Source organism: Sceloporus occidentalis, unplaced genomic scaffold, assembly GCF_023333645.1.
Source record: "Sceloporus occidentalis isolate IW3139 unplaced genomic scaffold, rSceOcc1.0.p SCAF_1, whole genome shotgun sequence".
NCBI lineage: Eukaryota > Metazoa > Chordata > Lepidosauria > Squamata > Phrynosomatidae > Sceloporus > Sceloporus occidentalis.
Window position 1 is genome coordinate 82,428,187 of NW_028316981.1, and position 20,175 is coordinate 82,448,361.

Below are 20,175 nucleotides of genomic sequence, written 5' to 3' on the forward strand. Positions count from 1 at the left end.
TGATGAAAGCTGTGCTGGAAAAGCCTGTTGCACGCCCCGGAAGAAATAATGGAGCACATGCCTATGGTGCACGCGCACTGTTGTGTCGCCCTGCAGGCACGAGCTCCATAACTTCTAATGGGGCTCCAGCACACACAGAATTCCCCGTACGTGGAGGGATCCGGATCTCCACGTAAGGGGATGGCCCACTGTACTTTTAAAACACTGTAAAGAGTAATAGAAGCAAATTGAAAAGTAACATTCTGCTAAAAAGATGAAACTATCAGAAATGGAGGTGAATTCCAATTTGAGAAAGAGGTTGTTCCCACTAGGTGAAACCCCGCGTTCTGAATCGAATCCAAGGAGTGGCGTTCCTATTAGGATCCGATTTAAACCTAGAACGGTTCTAGAGCAACCCGCAATCGTCCCCACTACAAATCGAATCGTAGAGCGGGATAAAAATTTAAATCGAATTTTCCTCATTTAACGCGTGTTAAAAAAACACTAGGGTCCGACCTACGTTTTTCCATTGATTCGAGTTAGGAACCGGAGTATTTAAATAGGAACGACAGCCTTTGAATTGGGTTAGATGGATGGGAGGAGCCGAGTGCGATGGGGCTGGCCTTGGGGGAGTTGCCCTTTCTGTCCCCATCCGTCATGGCTGTCGCCATTTTTACTTCCCTCACCCCTTTGTCCGCTGTGGTCTTTCAATAAGAGATAAGGATTATTTTTATTTTTTATTTTAATGGTTTACAGGCGCTTAATCTCTTCAGCGCTTTAAGCGCCTGAAGTCCCGACGGATTTTTGCTTCCCTCCCCCGGTGGATTGCAACCTCCCCTCTGTGTGGGGAGAGCCCATTTCTAACGGAGGAGAGGCAGGAAGGGAAGGCTCCTCTCGAAGAGGCATTCCCTGCCCGCTTGGGCTCTGATCTCGCCCAGACAGGGAAGGGAAGGCTCCTCGTGAGGAGGCATCTGATCTCGCCCAGACAGGGAAGGGAAGGCTCCTCGCGAGGAGGCATCTGATCTCGCCCAGGCAAGGAAGGGCTCTGATCAATGGAGGGGGGGGGGGATAGAGCCTTTCTCCCTCCCTTTCTCAAATGGAATCTGCCTTCTCCTCCAACCCTGGAAAGAGAATCTTTGGGAAGAGTGCTCCCTCCCTGCTTTTCCAGCAGCCTCCTTCATTGATCTCTGGGCTCTCTGAAGGGATTCTCCCTGGCTGTCTTGGGAGACATGAAGAGGGGATGCTGTCATGCAAAACCTATCCCATAGTTCCTCTGGAAAGAGCTTGGGTTTCTTAAATTCGCTTTGCCAGAAGCCTCCCCCATTGATCTCTGTGCTCTCTGAAGGGATTCTCCCTGGCTGTCTTGGGAGACATGAAGAGGGGATGCTGTCATGCAAAACCTATCCCATAGTTCCTCTGGAAAGAGCTTGGGTTTCTTAAATTCGCTTTGCCAGAAGCCTCCCCCATTGATCTCTGTGCTCTCTGAAGGGATTCTCCCTGGCTGTCTTTTGGGAGACATGAAGAGGGGATGCTGTCATGCAAAACCTATCCCATAGTTCCTCTGGAAAGAGCTTGGGTTTCCTAAATTCGCTTTCCTAAATTCGCTAAATTCACAAACAGTCAATGAAATGGAAACGATGCCAAAAGATAAATCGCTTCCAAATATTCCGGATTAACGTTACGTCATTCTGACGTACTATTGATTGACAGCTCCAAATAAGGTATGGAGGAGAAGAATCGCTTTATTTAAACACCGATTTCATGCCAAGTAGGAACGCTTGCAGGTAAAAACTTTGATTTAAATAACCAGATGGGAACGATGAACAAAGCGATTCGGATAGCGGGATAAGAACAGTGTTATTTTGAATCGATTTTATTAAAAACGTTGTATTTTAAATCGTTTCAAATCTTAAGTGGGAACAACCCCTCAGTCCCTGGGAAGGAAGGAGTGGAGCCAGATATAATTACCTGTTTGGCTGGTTTCCCACCAGGCATACAAAGCCTAGGTCAATTCTGCTTGTGTCTACTCAGGAGGAAGCCCTAGTAATATAGCTTCTGGTGGTACAAACCAAACTATGGTGTAGAATGTAGTTGGTAAACGGTTTCCCGGTGGTGTTGGACTACATTTCCCAGCAGCTCTACCTCTACACTGTAGAAATAATGCAGTTTGACACCACTTTAAGTGCTACAGCTCCATCCTATGGAATCCTGGGATTCCAATACAGGGAGAGGCGGGATACAAATAAAAAATGTTATTATTATAGTTTTGCAAGTTTGTTAGCCTCCACTGCCAGAGTGCAGGTGCCTCACAAAACTACAAATCCCAGGATTCTGTAAGATGGAACTATGGCAGTAAAAGTGGTGTCAAACTGTTGTATTTCTACAGTGTAGATGCACCGTTGTCAGCAGAGCCAATGGTGAGGAATGCTAGAAGTTGCAATTCAACAACAGCTAGAAATCTGTATTATTTCTTTCCCTGCAATAACGTATTTGATATCAGTGATATCAAACTCCTTGTTGCAGGGAAAGAAATAATGCAGCTTTCCAGTTGTTCTTGGATTGCAACTTCTAGCATTCCTCATCTGTGATGTTGAGAGCTAGTATGAAAGTAGTGGGTTGAGCATTGGGCTCTAACTCTGGGGACCAGGGTTTGAATTCCAGCTTGGCTATATAAACCCACTGGGTGAGTCAGTTTGGTGAGTTTCCCTGTATACCTTAAGTCACCATGAGTCCCCACTGGGTAAGTCACCATAGTGAGTCACTAAGTGAGTCACCATGTAAACCTTGGGCAAATCACACTCTCTCAGCCTGAGAGGGTGGCAATGGCAAACACCATCTGAAAAACTTGCTAGGAAAACCTCATGATAGGTTCACCCTACTGTCACCATAAGTTGGAAACAACTTGAAGGCACACAATAACATCTATGACTTGTGTTAAGAAATGTTTGACTTATGGGTTGTATAACAAGGTGTAGGGTAAGAAGCTGTTGGGAGGGGGAGAGAAAGGACTGTTGGAGTGAATGCTGATTAGTGGAATATTTGAGGAGATAAGGCATAAGGCTGGTTAATGACAGCTGGAGAATGATGGACAGTTGTTGTTTTAGTTTAGTGGGACATAGTTGGGATCCATGAGGGGTATGGTTGGCCTGTGTGAGACAGTGCACAAGATTTATGGTTAAAAAACCAATCAGATTTAGGAATAAATTAATGGTCTGAGTTAGCTAGAGAGGAGTGTGAGAGCAATGTGTGTAGCATTTCAAATATAATAAATATTTATTCTTCCTTGTTATGTTATGTGTAAATTTACAGCACCATGCAAATAACAACAACAACAACAACAACAACAACAATAATTAACTTCTGTAAATAATGAATTGTTTTTGTTTTTATACACTTTTGACCTCTGGGTATATTTAAATGAAACCTTGGATTCAGTTAAGCTGTCTGTGGTTGCAGCATTGAATAAAGAGGAGTGATGTCCCCTGGGGACAGATGTTACGTAAGTCTTCATAGGAACCTTGAGGGCATTTAGATGGTCCCCACAGTTGGTGTCACACAAGTGGGACAGAAGCCTTACAGATGAGGGGAAGCCCTCACTCTTGGTCATTGCAGTAAGCACTGTGGAAGTCTTCACATTTGATGGGTTAAGAAGTAGAAACTCCACATCTGGCCATCATAGTGTGATTTCCTGAGAGGTTGGTGGCAAGGGAAGGACTTCTAGAGAAGAAACCCACACATTTGTGGAATTGTTTGAGGGGAAAATCCTCATAGTATCGGCCTAAATATGAATCCTTTTTAATGAAGCATGAGCTCTCATAGGCTAGAGCTCACTTCATCAGATCCACCACTTCCTCTTATGTTTGGATCAACAGAATGTTTATCATGCCAAAGGATCTTCAGCATACCTTGCTGAGAACTGCTCGGGTCATAATTTTTGAACTTCTGCTATTAATACTGCTGGTGCTAAATTCCAGAGCTCTTTATAGGAACAGATGTGGAGAACAGCCCAAAAAAGAAGGCAATGATATTTTCAGGCCTTGCCTGATGCTTAAAGGAAGAGAGATACGGAGGACATAACTTCCTTTGTAGATTGGAATAAAATGTTTTCTTTTTCAAGAGCTCTTCTTAGCTTTGCCTTCAAAGCTGAGAAAAGAAAACAGAAGTCCCAGTTGGAATGCAAGGGGATTAAGTTTGTATTTATTTCCCCTGCTCTGAGCTTGTATTGTGCAGTTGGGAAGGAAATGTCCTTGAAAGATGGGTTCCTCCATAAACTATTCCAGCTTCTGTTTGTTTTTAAGATGGAAATTATTTTCTCAGAGACCCTGCCTGTGAGGAAGTGAGTGTTGATAAGCCAGGCAAAATAAAAAACACTATAACCTCTTTAACAGAGTAGCAGCCTTTCTTTCTTTCTTTCTTTCTTTCTTTCTTTCTTTCTTTCTTTCTTTCTTTCGACACTGGACACAAACCATTCATGACTATACATGAGTTTTATTCAACGTGTCTTGTTTTCTCAGGGCATGCTAAACAGTCTGACAACTGCTTGGGCAAATCCAGAAGTCTACATGCACCCAGATGGCCCTTATTGGAAGGAGTACTCATCATTCCCTCTAATGCACTAGGAAGGGGATGGCTGACTTTTGTTCTCAAAGGGAATACACTGTGTCCCCCCCCCGCCCCAAAAAAAAAAAAAATATTACTAATGAATTCAGAATACTTGGATCCTTCATGGATGGGTCCAAATGGGACTCACAACAAAGAGCCTAGAAAAGTTTCATCCTGGTGACAACTTCCAAATTATGGGAACTATAGTCCACAACCGCAGTAGTCCCTGGCTTTGACCAATGTTACAGTATTTCCTCATCCTTTCAAAGAAGTATGTTCCTGGGCAGAGTTCCAAGGTGGATTTTGTACTCTCTTCCTCTAGCTCCTTGGTTTTCCATTTGTTTCTGTAAATGACACTCAGCATTCTGTGACTATTGAGTTTGTTTAATCCTTATTGTGGAGTGCTAGACAGGGGTGCCTTAGTCTATCAAAAATATTTTTGTATTTATGCAAGTCACCCAGCACACCAATACTGCTTCTCACTGTCACTGTTTTCACTCCTCTCATGTCATCACTCAATAAATGAGTTCACTATTATTATGTTATTATTTGTTTGTTTAGTCAATTTCTGTGCTGCTTTCCATGATACAACAATATCTCAAAGCAATGTACAGGAAAAAAAGACAAGTAAATAAAGGAAGTTAATCATAAAAATATAAAGTGAACGTTGGACTAGGAATCTGGAGACCAGGGTATGAATCCCAACATGTCCATGTGAACCCACTGGGTGACTCTGGGTAAGTCACATTCTCTCAGCCTTAAAGGATGGCAATGGAAATAACCCTCTGAAGAAATTTGCCAAGAAAACCCTATGATAGGTCCAGTTTAGGGTCACCATGAGTCAGAAATGACTTGAAGGCACACAAAATCATCATCAATAGATAAAAATAGATTACAAATAATGGGGATCATGCCCGCAGTGCAATGCAACATGTGCACCCCATTACTTCTTCTGGGGTGCGCCATGGCTTTTTTCAATATATCGCATACACTGTAGAAATATAGTTGGCCCTCCATATTCACAGATTCTTTATCCATTGATTCAACCATCCATGACTTGGAGATATATATCAAGCTTTGCTTTTTGGAACATATATATATAGTGTGCCTGTGTCATATGTGGGTGCACAATACACGGCTCTCAGCTTATGTTGAAGCTGCGCACCAGAAGTGGCAATGGTGTGTGCACCGCTTGCATGAGCCCCATTGTTTTCATTCAAAGAGAGGGGGGTGGAACGGATCCCCTATGTAAGGAAAGGGCCCACTGTATATTCAAAAAGCAAAGCTTGATATTGGCATTTTATGTAAGGGGCAACATTTTACAATCCATTTTATTTAATGGGACCTGAGCATCCATTGGTTTTGGTATCCATGGGGCAGGCAGGCACCGGAACCAAAACCCAGCAAATAACAAGGGCCCACTATTATGCAGTTTGACACCACTTTAAGTGTTGTAGCTCACCCTGTAGAATCTTGTTCTTGTTATCCAGCTTTGCTTTCTGGTTTGTCTTTTGTGATTGCCTCCACCCCACTACCGACATGGCGGTCTCCACTGTATGAAGTATCACCTATATATCCACCATTTATATCATGTCTGGGCAACTGTGGCCTTTTAGATGTTTAGGTCTTGCATAATCTATCACCACCAACTCTGCTGAGTGGGGCTGATGATAACTGTACACCCAAAATATCAAGGGGTGTATTCGTCCACCCTGATTCATAAGCAGGCATCCAGCTCCACTTAAGTCTGGCCTATCCATAAACTCAGAAGTGATCTCATTGCAATGGCTGTGAGGGATTGTTACACTTCACCCTTCAAATGGAAATAAGGTCCTAATATTAAAGTTTTCCCCCCTTCGTGTTAAGGTTTTTGAATTTGTCCACTCATGGATGCCCTAGGAAAAGAATAAACATCAGAGGATTAAAAGAAGCAATTTTCCACTTCACACAAAGTAATAAAAGCAATTATTCAATTAAAAGAAAAACAAAATGTGGGATGTACATCATGTGTTTAAACTGATTCTACACAAGAAGCTTTCATAGCTGGAAAAAATGTCTCATCTGGAAAAGACTTCACAAATCATAGAAAAAGCTACTAGGAAAGAAAAACAGAAGTGTATACTTTGTTTTCTTAGGTTGCTCTCAAGAACAGAGGGAATGCATAATTGCACATACTCACTTTTTCGTACACAGCAGCATGGGGTTACATATCATCTCCTAAACTATTGCCTTTTGCCTTTTTAAATATTAGTAGTAAGGAACATTTGGGACTTCAGGTCAGAGACGCCCTGTCATCATCCCTCATAAACCGGCCTGGAGGCTATTTGCCTTTTAGGGAGGATACTTCAAGAAACTTATGGCACCTCCTGGACTAATTGGCAGATCAGAAAATGATTATCCTTCAGATTTAGCACAACACTGAACTTTGTAATACAGCTTACGCCAAAAAACAACAACATGAAAATCTGTTTCAAATGCTTATGTTTTAGAAATTGATTGACAGACGTTGATTACTTAATAACAATAACAAAATAGGTTTTTAAAAGGAAGGGATGTTCAAAAATGTGTATTTAAATACAAGTGTTTTTGTGGAATTATTTTTACTTTTTTTTGGGGGGGGAGGTGGAATTATTTTTAAAAAGCAATTTAATGAAGAACCATGGACTAGACTGGTGGGGGACACCTGGCTGGATGAAACTATGTGTGAAAGGGATCTAGGAGTCCAAGTAGACCACAAGTTGAACATGAGTCAACAGTGTGATGCGGCAGCTAAAAAGGCCAATGCAATTTTAGGCTGCATCAATAAAAGTATAGTGTCTAGATCAAGAGAAGTAATAGTGCCACTCTATTCTGCTTTGGTCAGGCCCCACCTGGAATATTGTCTCCAGTTCTAGGCACCACAATTCAAGAAGGACATTAAGAAACTGAAACGTGTCCAAAGGAGGGCAACTAAAATGGTGAAGGGTCTGGAAACCATGTCCTATGAGGAACGACTTAGGGAGCTGGGGATGTTTAGCCTGGAGAAGAGAAGGTTAAGAGGTGATATGATAGCCCTGTTAAAATATTTGAAGGGATGTCATATTGAGGAGGGAGGAAGCTTGTTTTCTGCTGCTCCAGAGAACAGGACCCGGAGCAATGGATGCAAGCTGCAGGAAAAGAGATTCCACCTCAACATTAGGAGGAACTTCCTGACAGTAAGGGTTGTTCGACAGTGGAACACACTCCTTCCTCGGAGTGTGGTGGAGTCTCCTTCTTTGGAGGTCTTTAAGCAGAGGCTGGATGGCCATCTGCTAGGGATGCTTTGATTGAGAGTTCCTGCATGGCAGGGGTTGGATTGGATGGCCCTTGTGGTCTCTTCCAACTCTACAATTCTATGATTCTATGATCTCTTTTTCTGCTTTAGTATCACATTTCAGGATTCTTGTGAAGCAGTCCTTCCTGTGCCATATCTACAGAGATAGGACAAAACAAGAGACATTTTTAATCCACAGGAAGCTAGTACATCTCTGTAGGTCATATGATTCCCTATACTACCCCTCCCCTGTCTAAGAATTCATCTGCAATATAGAAATAATGCAGTTTGACACCACAGCTATAGCTCCATTTTATGTAATTCTGGGGTTTGTAGTTTTACAAGGTCTTTAGCCTTCTCTGCCAAAGGGAGCCTCACAAAACTACAAATCCCAGGATTCAGTCGGATGGAGCCATAGCAGTTAAAGTGGTGCCAAAGTGCACTATTTCTACAGTGTAGATGCAGCCTTTGATCATGCTGGTTTCTGAAAGCAGAAAGTAAATATGTTAACAATATATTTAAAATAACACATAAATGCTTGGCTATTTAACAGGCTGATCCTACAGAGAGTTAGGCAGTTAAAACCAGTGAATGAAAATTCTGTACTCTCTTTATTTCTATGTACTGTATGTCTGGCGCTGCATACTTTTAAAAAATAAATATTGATATAACTAGAGAAAACCATAACTAATTGTTACCACTGGATGGCACCATGGTTCTGGAAACCAAGTCAAAGTTGTCACCAATTTCTTCAGTTGCCAGTAGCAGAGGCCTCAGAGGAAATGTAATAAATGAAATGTTTATTATGTCCTAAACTGTATAAACACCAAGTGCAGTTGGCAGTGTTGTGATGTTAGAAAACACTGACTGGAATTAAGTGCACTGTGTTTTCTGTTACGCTTCTTTCGGGGGGGGGGGGGGTTAAGTACTTTTCCCCCAATATTTTTTGCAAATGAGATCTAAAAAACAGACAGATTGCAAGACAGAAATAACAGAGTGATCTTCAAGCCATCCCAAGGCCAGGGAAGGGTCACTGAATGTGACAAAAACACCATTCCACTGGTAGAATGACACTTCTGCCCTCATGATCCTTCTGGAAAGTTCTAGGATGGGAATTATGTGGTCTTCCAGATGTTGTAGGACTGATTGTCCCATTAATCCCAGCCAGCATAGACAATAGTAAAGAACACTGGGAGTTGCAGTACAGCTAGACTTAGAGGGATGTGCCATTCACCTAGCCTGCTGTAGATGTACCACTGGCAGTAGAATCCAAATCAGGGCGTTCACAAATGTCATTTACAACAGTGGTTTTTAACCTTTTCATTACCTCGTTTAAGTATCTTTTGTTACTAAAGAAACCCTTCCCAAACACTTGTCTCAAGCCCTCCATTTTGCAACAAACATAATTCTACACTAAATCACTGTTCTTGTTCTGTGAATTCTAAGAACATATGCTTTGTCTATCAAATTACTGTAGAGCCAGTATGGTGTAGTGGTTTGAGTGTTAGATTACAACCCTGGAATCCCTGCGCAGCTATGGAAACTCACTAGATGACCTTGGCCAAGTCACACACTCTCAGCCTAAAAGGAAGGCAAAGGCATATCAGAACAAATCTTGATGAGAAAGCCCTGTGATAGGTTTGCCTTAGGGTTGCCATAAGTTGGGAATGACTTGAAGGCACACAATAACAATAAATTTATTAGAATCATGATGATTTTTGATAGCCCCAAAGCATGTCACTAATTTCCTAATCACACTACAATCTGTGAATTAGGCAGGGTCCTTGTTCATTTACATACATCAATACAAATGACAACACAGAACACTATGACCTGTAACCCCATACTTCATGAATTAATATTCTGTACTAACATGGACATATTCCCAGGAAAACATTTTTGTGCACAACCTTCCTTTTTTACTCTATCACAGATTCCAAATTTTGATCAGGCATGGGCTTCTTTGGTTCTGATTTTAACTGATCAGATCTGCTGATCCACAGCAGGCGTAATATAAAATGCTGATCAGGTTTTAATTGAGATGGGATATATTCTTTCAACTACGGTCAGTCAAAATGTTAAAATCAATAATAAATGCTGTAGGTCTTGACTAAGGGAATTCACTTACCTTTCCTTCAAAGATTGCACCCACTACGTTGCAAATACAATGAGGGGGGGTCGCATTGGCATCAATGGGAGCTGCTGTCTCATACCATACAACATTTCACAGATGTAAATTGAATCACATGAGATCAAGCAAGTGTGGACAAGATGATAAATGTTATTAATGAGGTAGAAGGCACAAGCCAGGAGTGGGTGCAGCAGTTTTCTTTTGCCTGAGTCTATTGGGAAAGACGCAAAATGACTGAGAGAGCCAGTGTGGTCTAGTGGTTTGTGTGTTGGACTATTACTCTGGAGACCAAGGTTAAGATCCTGGCTTGGCCATGGAGACCCATGGAGTGGCCTTGGGCAAGTCACACTCACTCAGCCTCAGAAGTAGGCAAAACCCCCTCTGAAGAAATTTGCCAAGAAACCCCCATGATAGGTTCATCTTAGGGTCGCCATAAATCTGAAACAATTTGAAGGCACATAGTAAAAACAACTGGAAAAAGCAAGACTCCACCCTCTCCTCTTCTCTCTCCTGGCCTACCAAGTCATTGAATGCAAACTACTTTTGCACTTTGAAATTAGTTTGCACCAATGTGAGTAAGTCTGTAGATAAAAAGGGAAAGTGAGAGGAGAAGGAGGAAAGAGAAACTGAACATTTTAAAAGCAATTTTAAAAATGGAATGTCAGAGAATTAATTGGGCCTGTCTCTGTCAAATCAGGCTAGTTGGAGGGTATGCTTCATTTTTCCTGTTGCTATTTGCAATGGGGCAAGTGGTAGCAATGAAAGCCTTAAAATTTCTTCCCCACAAGTTGGAGTCCTAATAAGAATGAGGAGGACCACATATTATTTCAACACTGCATCAGTGTTGCAGGTGAAATATTGAAAATAATGTGTATACCAGCATCAAACAGAATGTGAAATCTGCAAATTTCACCAAGGCTTCCCTAGGTTCCTCTAAAATTTGAGCCCTGCATGCATTTTGTAAATTAAGCTGGAGTCCTAAAAACACTCTCTAGGGAGTAAGCTACACTGGAAAAACTTGCATAACATTGTCCTATAAGTAAAACTGGAATCTCAAGTATCGGCAATTTATCTGGACTTTATACTTACAGGAGACACGTAGGATTCTATTTTTTTAAAAAACTGAGCAGTAAAGTTAAATACTATAAAGGAAACAACTCTCACATTTCATTCTTGCTTGCTGTGTGGACAGGAAGTGCAGAATGTGTAATTTCTTAGAATTATCCTAACCTTTTATTGTGCAGAAATGAGTGAGAACTGGGGGAACCATAAACTAAATCTGGCAGGGGATCAAAATTGTGGAGAGAAAAATCATGGCTCTTAGGCCATGGGTGGACAGAGGCAAGCCTCCAGATGTCCTTCAGTAACCATTATCCATTACTATGGACCATGCTTGCAGAAGCTGGTGGGGATGGACATCTACCTTCTGCCCTGCCTCGGCTGCTTGAAATATCCAAAGAAATCTTGAAATTTTCCCTTAAAAGCAAAATCTGACAAACCAATTATATAGATTCTGAAGAAGTTACTGTATACTATAGCAGTGAAATAATTTATGAAACAGGATGTGTATTCAGAACCATACAGCTTTTTAAATATCTTCCAGGCTAACACTACCTAGCCTAGTGCTAATTTCAGGATATTTTTGGATAAGTGGCATACTCATTATGTTCTGTTAATGGCTCATGTTTTCAAATATTACCAGTAAATTATGAATTAATTCACAGTGAGAAAAGATCCGCTTTGAATCTAGACTCTTCTATTTCAAAGCCTTTTTTTCCCTGTGAAAGTCAGACGATTCTGTTCTCAATGGCAAAGTAATTATATGTCCACAAGCCAATTTCTAACTTAGGTATTTCCTACAGATAAAGATTTATGAGAATGAAATTATACGACTGAGGTCAGGATTTCTTCACAGCAATGTTACCCAAAGGGATTCTTAGGAGTGCTCAAATTTTTATCTCATTCCCATGGGATGCTAATCAACAAACCGTCCAACTTCAATTATGGTTTCAGAGGGCTGGTTCCCTAGTTTCCATCTCCATGACTTCATTACTCTGAATTTTAAAGTTATATGCAAAAATACCGCTGACATTTTCCAGTTTTAATCTTTTTCTTTTACAGTTGTGAGATTATCATTTGTGTAAATAATTTGGAGATCTAAATTGGCACAAATCATTTTGTTTTTAAATTCATTCACCTCAATAATGTATTGTGCTGGTGTATACCCCGATGATAATGGTCCTTCCACTACCCACCTACTCCAAATTATTCATCAAATCACTCCTCCTGAACCTCCAAACTTGCATAATATTGAATCAGATCTTGGTCCATATTTATCTACTTTGACTGGCATGGGCTTTCTCAGAACATAGATGTCACAGTGGTCCATTTAAAATGGAGATGCTGGGAACTGAAATTGGAACCTTCTGCATGTAAGCCATGTGCTCTGAAGGTCTGTCAGTGGGCTCTCAGAAGGAAGGGTGACCAGATTCCCAAGGACCATGGGCACAAAAATTATTCTCTCTGAGGGACCTTGCTCAGGGTGTGTTGGTGTAAAACCATACTTGGGAATTTAGGGGACTGCAAGTCCCAAAATACCCCAGCCAATGCTGGGAGATTCTCAGGGTTTCAATACAAATTAAAAATGATCTAGGTCTACCCTTATTTGGTCTTCATTGAGAGAGAGTCAGCATGGTATAGTGTTGGTATAGTATAATAATAATAATAACAATAATAATATCTTTCCTGACTCTCCAGGCCAGGATTCAAACCCCTGCTCAGGCATGGAAACTCACTGGGTGACCTTGAACAAGCCACTCTTTTTCAGCCTCAGAGAAAGGCAAAGGCAAAGCCCCACTGAACAAATCTTGCCAAGAAAATCCTGTGACGTGTTTGCCTTAGGGTCACCTTAAGTTGGAAATTACTTGAAGGCACACAATGAAAAACAACAAAGTCATTCTGAACTGTCCCCTTCTCATTTAGGGAGTAATCTGAATTCCTACCCTAACCAAAAGGCATGCTGACATCTCTTAAATTCTAACAGGTAAAGTCAGCCCAAGGAATTTTGCTGCCTGATATAGCACAATAAATGATATGTGCCCCCTTCCTAAATTAAGAAACCATGGTTCAAATCCTCTTGGTGACTGGCAGTAATGCCAATGCTCCTTCTTGGGCACTGTGCAAAGACGTAGCCAGTACCTATTTTTGCAATGTTTTTCTCGTGACTACACAATGGCAGGTCCCAGCACCTAATTTAAACAACCGCTGATTAACACCCCACTTTGGTTTGTCATTGTGCAACCAAGGGAGGAAGAGCAGCCTTTGCCCTGCAGACTGGTGTAAGTCTCTTTGTAGAGCTTTACACTTTGCAAACCTCCAAGAGAACACCAAAATAGCCAGGGGACAACCTTTTTTTTTTTTTTTTGGGGGGGGGGGGAACCTGAGGCAAAACAACAACACAAATCCCACACGAGCATTTGCTCCTCCCTGAAGTAAAAATATGGTAACAATAAGCTAAATGACTATCAAATTGGCACTCTTTATTACATACAGTGCGTCCTTGCTATTCACTGGGGGTTGGTCTGAGGACCTCCCCACCCCCCATAGATACCAAAATCCGTGGATGCTCCCATTACATACAATGGCCTAGTACAGTAATAGCAACCCTTTTAGAGACCAAGTGCCCAAAGTCAAAGACATGCTGAGGGACAGAACTTTTGGGTGAGGGACTTCCAGGGGCAGCACTTCCCCAGAGGCAGCTGAAGGCCCTCCAGAGCCTGTAGCTGTCTCCGGAGAGGCAGCTGAATTCATGGGAGGGTGGGGGAAGAGGAGGAACAAGTGCATGCCTGTTCCTACTCTCCCCCCGCCCTCCTCTCTCCGTGTGTCCTCAGAAATGGCTTCGTGTGCCAGAGAGGGTACGTGTGTCGTAGGTTTGCTACCACAGGCATAGTAAAATGGTGTCCCTTATATAAAAGCAAAATCAAGGTTTGCTTTCTGGACTTTATATTTTTTTGAATATTTTCATGCTGTGGATTGTTGTATCCGTGGATAAAGAATCCATGGATAAGAAGGGCCAACTGGACTTGATTTACATGATGTTATGAGTATGGCTGGAGCAGGGTTAAGCAGCTGTCGGACTGGGGGTTCAGACCACTACTCAGTGGCACTCCCTATATGGCTCAGCATAGAGCCTCCCTTTCCCAAGCCTTCCCCCTGTACACAGCCCACCTATCCTTCATGCAGTCTGAATATAGTGATACTGTGGCCATGGACTTTTTGCTTGACAGGAATTCTGACATCAACTGCCACCTTGTTGCACTCCTCTGTGCCTCCTGAGTTTAACTGCAACACCCACAGTAGCTGCTGGGAAGATGTGTTTGTTTTTTAAATCTGGTCTGGTTGTAATCTAAAGTAGTTTGTGGTGGATTGATCTTGAATTAGCAAGAGCCATTAGCTTTACAAAAGACCTGATCCTGGTGGAAATGAAACTTTCTCTCTCCCTCCTTCTCCCCCTATGCCTTAATCTGCCTATCTATCTATCTATCTATCTATCTATCTATCTATCTATCTATCATCCATCCATCCATCTATCTATCTTTAAATGTAGCTTATTGCAGCCGCGTGCAATTTCAGGCTCTTCTTAAGGCTGTTTCTATAACGATTGCCATGAGGATCCGCACTTCAGAATTACCAGTTTCTGAAATTAAAAGAAAAATGCAGTGCCTGAGCCTATGCGTTCTTGCAGTAAGGTCAATGGCAGGCTTATCCTTTAGAGAACAAGAGGGCTGTCCTTTGTACTTGAAGACAGAATCATCATCTTCATGTATGAGATAAAGCCAAACAGTTGGGAATAACAGCTAAAATAATGAAGGAATTAGTGGATGTGTAGGTAAACGAGGTCATCTAGATGGTTTCGGATTTCAACTCCCATAATCCTGCACCATTGGGTGTACTAGTTAGGGTTGATGGAAGATGTAGGCAAAAACCATTTGAAGGGTCCATGTGCTTCCTCTGAATTGGGTGGGGAAAGTGGAGCTATTTGTCTGTGGATCAAACTAGACAATATAATATCATATTTTGCAAGAGGTGCTGCCTCAAATAGTGAAAGACATCAGTTTGTACAACCCATGATTTTAGTGTGTTTTGTTTTGTGCTTGGTCACTGCAAGTTTGAGATTAATTTGCAAGTCTGATTGCTGGAGCATGCATCTCTAAGAAAACCCCAATGTGGCAGGGAAAATAGGTTAATTTGAGGAAATTAATCTTCCTTTTAATGTCACACTTTGACCATGAGTTTCTTTGTTTTCAAAACAAAATCAGGGGGCAGAGTTAAATTTGCTCCTTCGCACTTTCTCAGTTCACAGTACACCACTGGCTTAAATATTAGTGATCAGGTTGGAAGTTACACAGCACAGGCTGGTCCAAACGAATATCATTTCAGAGCCAGTGTACTATAGTGGTTTGAACACTGGGCTATGACTTTGGAGGCCAAGCCTCAAATCCCTGCTTGGGCATGTAAACCCACTGGGTGACCTTTTACAAGTCACACTCTCTCAGCCTCAGAGGATGGCAATAGCAAACCCCCTCTGAAGAAACTTGCCAAGTAAACCCAATTATAGGGTCACCTTAGGATCACCATAAATCAGAAAACACTTAAGGCACACAACAACAAACTATGTTTGCTTATGCACTGTACAATGCATGCCATCAAGAAGCATGTTATAAAGTCTATGTAACAACAAACATTTTAAAATGGCCCACATTATACCCCAGCCTTTCCCAATCTGCCCATCACTATAACTCCTATCACTCTGATCTATGATGTTAATATTTTTCAAGTTGTAAAAGGGTAAAAAAGCTGGACTCTGAGAACTATTCAGTGTCTCATTTTGGATTTTTCCAACTGGTCCTATTTCTACAGAACCCACCACAATACCTTGTTTGTGTTGCTTCTACTAATTTGGATCCTCTTTGCTGGACAATGACACACTTGTGACAGAATAACATTCTTTTATTTTAGTTTTCTGTCCATTTAAAACCTCCTATTACTGTGGCTGGCATGGACTAAACTGGCTAGGATGATAGGTATTGTAATCCAGCATACCTGGCAGTTCCCTGGAATGGAGATGGTGTGGTACTGGAAGCTGTATGAAAGACAAACTTTCAGAACTTTTGTCCTTGTGCAGTTACTGAAACAGATTTTTGCATTTCACTTTTTTTGCATTTTAAAACCACACATACACACCCTGGAGGGAATAACATCAAGGAATAAGAGGGAATAATATAACTCCTGGCTCCAATGATGTAATGGTTCTCTGCAGTGACATTTTTAAGAGCCCTGGGGGAACAATGACAATAGCAGCGTAAGCATGTGAGATGTTCTTTGTAGTAAAAAGGAAACAAATAAACGTCCCCATTAAACTCTCCGAGGTCAAGAGCATTCTCCAGACCATTTGATTCATACTTTCACTGACACTTTTTTCCTGACTTATCTTTTAAAAGGAACATAAAATAGAGGTACTATTCCCAACCTTTTGTATGTAGAACGTGACAAAGATTTTAGAATCTGCGAATATATATATATATATATATATATTACTGTCTGAGTATGAAAAAGAAGTTCTTTGTGAAGAAGTTCTTTGTGCTAAGGCCCTCTCTCTCCACCAGGATTCATTTGTAAAGTGAACTTGCCATTTCTATTAACAGCCCCCCACCCCTACTAAAAAAACCCTGCTCTTCTAGTTATTTGATGAGAAATGTTTGAAGCCAGAAAGGGTTGAACTGTCACTTTAGGCTGTCCCATCTCAAAATGATACATCAAAGCTGGAGATGGTACCAAAAGAAGGAGACATCAAATGATCTAGGGGTTAGAGCACTGTCCCTATAGAGAAAGGTTAAAGAGTTTGGCGCATGGGGGTTTAGAAGAAAGGTTGCTGGAGAAGACATAGGAATGGTTTATAAAACTGTAAAATATAGGAGAGTGAACATAAGTTTTGTTCTCTCTTGCTCTCACAATTGCTCTCACACCTATCCTAGAACTGAGTTTTAATATGGAATTGATTGACAATCAGTTTCTGAACCAGGAAAAGGAAGTATTTCTGCATACCATGAATTTAGGAGCCTAGGAAGCTGCCCTACAGTCAGATCAGTGGTCATCCAGATGAGGGATGACTTTAGCCACACTGGCCTTCCAGGTTTCCAGACAAGCATCTTTCCCAATCATACCTGGAAATGTGTATGTGTCCACTTATGAAGACCCCACAAATTTCATAGGGTTTTTGTAGGTGAGGAATCCTCAGAGGTGGTTTTACTATTTATTGGCAATCTCCCATTCAAGGACTAACCAGAGCTGACCCTGCTTAGCTTCCAAATCAGATGGAATCTGGTAACAGGGGTCAATCCATGAAGGATGAAAGCTACAAGCAATATATTTTGAGTATGGGAATCAGAGAATCTACCATAATTTGGAAAACTAGCATTGCAGAAATCTCATTATGACCACAAGCCTTGTTTTGGTTACTAGACCATTCCCGTGTTGTATCACTCCATAGTGGTCTAGTTTGTCACTTTGACTACTGTTGTTTTTGTTTAAAACAAACTACTGGATCTGCTCCATAAGACATGGTCCAACAAAGCAACTGTGTGTACTTTCATTCCTATAATGTCACTTCTACAGTGGAGAGAGAGAAATAACAAAATATGAGCCAGACAGTAGAGATAGAGAAAATAGAATTGCAATCTTTTCCCATAGAATATGGGGGAATCTCAAGAACTAATGGCTGATCAGTACACAGTGTTACTCAAAGAACGGGGGGGGGGGGGAGAACTGGGGGTCTCCACCAACTGTCCGAATTACTTCAAATGTTGGGGAAATTAGCTTTTGCTTGGGTAAGCTTTGGACTGTTTGCACCAGTGTATACCTGTACTAACTAAGGAGAACTCCAGGTCTTTGGTGAGTTAAGTTAATGCAGAGTACAGTCACACACACAAGATAGCAACACAGCATACAAAACTAACTGAAATGGAAATATAGAAAGGGGAAAGTGAAAATTTTAGGGCTTTGCCATGGAGTTATAATTACCTATCTGGTAAGAAGACTAGAGAAAGCTGGGATGGCTCAGAGTGGGAGGTCTGGGAGCAAGACAGAACATGCACAGAGTGAAGGTGTGTAGATTAACTTTGTACTGGTTTTGTGTGCAGAGGCTAGGTTTTCAAACCATATTTATATCTTAAAACTATCAAGTGGTGTGCTATCTAGCCAGGTAACAAAAGCTGAACGTCTTGTCCCAGGAATTGACAATTGGAATCTGGACCAGTTGATGGCTTCAATTTTAGTGTAACAAAAACAGTGGTTGAATCAGTATATCCCTGGACGGATGGACGGACGGATGGATGGGGAAGTGTTGCAGGAGACACAACAGCAGGTAGGCAGGCTTACTGTTTTGGGTGTGAAGAGATCCTTTGTGTCAAGTTTTGAGAGGAAATGCAGATTACTTGAGGGAAGAAAGAAGCATTTTAATTTTGATGCTTTTGTTTACCTGGATGTACACATGCCTCAGGGAAAATGTTCCTTTTTTCCTGGGAACCAGACCTAGTGTTCCTGAAAGGTCATTGATCTCTCAGAAACATGCTGCCTCCAGATATGAGATATGAAAAATATGAGGACGCCAAAATATAATACAGGGCATGCAGGGGTGCTTAACAGCATTAAGGTATGCATGGAACTCCATGCAATGAGAAGTTCTCTTGGTTTACTTCCCATTATACTCTGAACTGGAATGTTCTGCTTGGGCAGTGGGACATCAATCCCTTTTGAAAGGGGAAGACTGGCAGTGTATCTACACTGGACAATTATAGAACTCAAACAAACAAACAAACAAGCTTCATTTAAATACCTCTTCATACCGCCTAAGCAGTGTCTCAGCGGTTTACAACTGTAAGCTAATTTGCCCCCAACAATCTGGGTACTCATTTTAGCAACCTGAGAAGGATGCAAGCCTGAATCGAGCTTGAGCCCTTTTTCTGGTCTTGAACTCGCACCCTTGTGGTTTTGAGTGAGTGGCTGCAGTACAGGCATTTAACCACTGCGCCACCAGGGTTTCCACTTCAATTGTTTTGGCTTCATCCTATGGAACTCTAGGATTTGCAGTCTAGTGAGGGACCTAAAATTCTCTTATGCATTTCCTTGAACTACAGCACTTGAGATCTCTGGTAGAGAAGTCACAAAATTACAAATCCCACGATTCCACAGAACAGAGTAGGACACTTGAAGTAAGTATGAAACTGATATAAATATGTACTGCTGGATACACCCTTGGAGTACTGGAAACCTGTGAGTAAATGGAGATTGGAATGTTCCTAAAACATTCTGACTGGATTGACTTCTATCAGAGAAGAACATACATTTTAAAGCAAAGATGGAGTAATATTTGTCAAAAATGCTAATGTTTACAGTCACTTCAAGCTGATAGTGGCCTCATCAGAGAATATCTCCCCCCACCACTTCCAATAGGCTAAGTTTAACTTCAAATTACGTATATCTTTGGATATAAGGCAGAATATAAATATTTTAATGAATAAAGTTTAAAAATACATTTCATTTTGACAGGCTGCTGCAGTAAGTACTGGGTCATAACAACAATCTCACAATGCATCTAGGCAGCCTGTTGGTGCCGTATGCCTGCAGAACTATGACAGCAGGAATGAAAAATCCAAGAGCAAATCCCAGTAAGACATTAACAAATGTTGGAGAAATAAGAGAATTAAGCCAGTAGAGTTTGCCCTGAATCCTGTTGTCTAGTTCCATGAAGAGTAGATCCATGAAATCAATTGCTGAATGATTAATCAACACACAGGTGAATTTATTTGATTCCTTAGGTCTACTCTGGTGGGGAGGAACTAACACTAAGGATGCATCTGTACCGTAGAAATAATACAGTTTGACACCACTTTAAGCAATGTAGCTCCATCCTACGGATTCCTGGGATTTGTAGTTTTACAAGGTTTTTAGCCTTATCTGCCAAAAAATGCTATTGATTCACAAACTTACAGATCCCAGGATTCTGTAGGATGGGGCCATGGCAGTTAAAGTGTTGCCAAACTGCATTATTTTTACAGTGTAGATGCAGCTGAAGATTCAGGTCAATGTCTGCCTTTTCAAGCTACCACTGCAT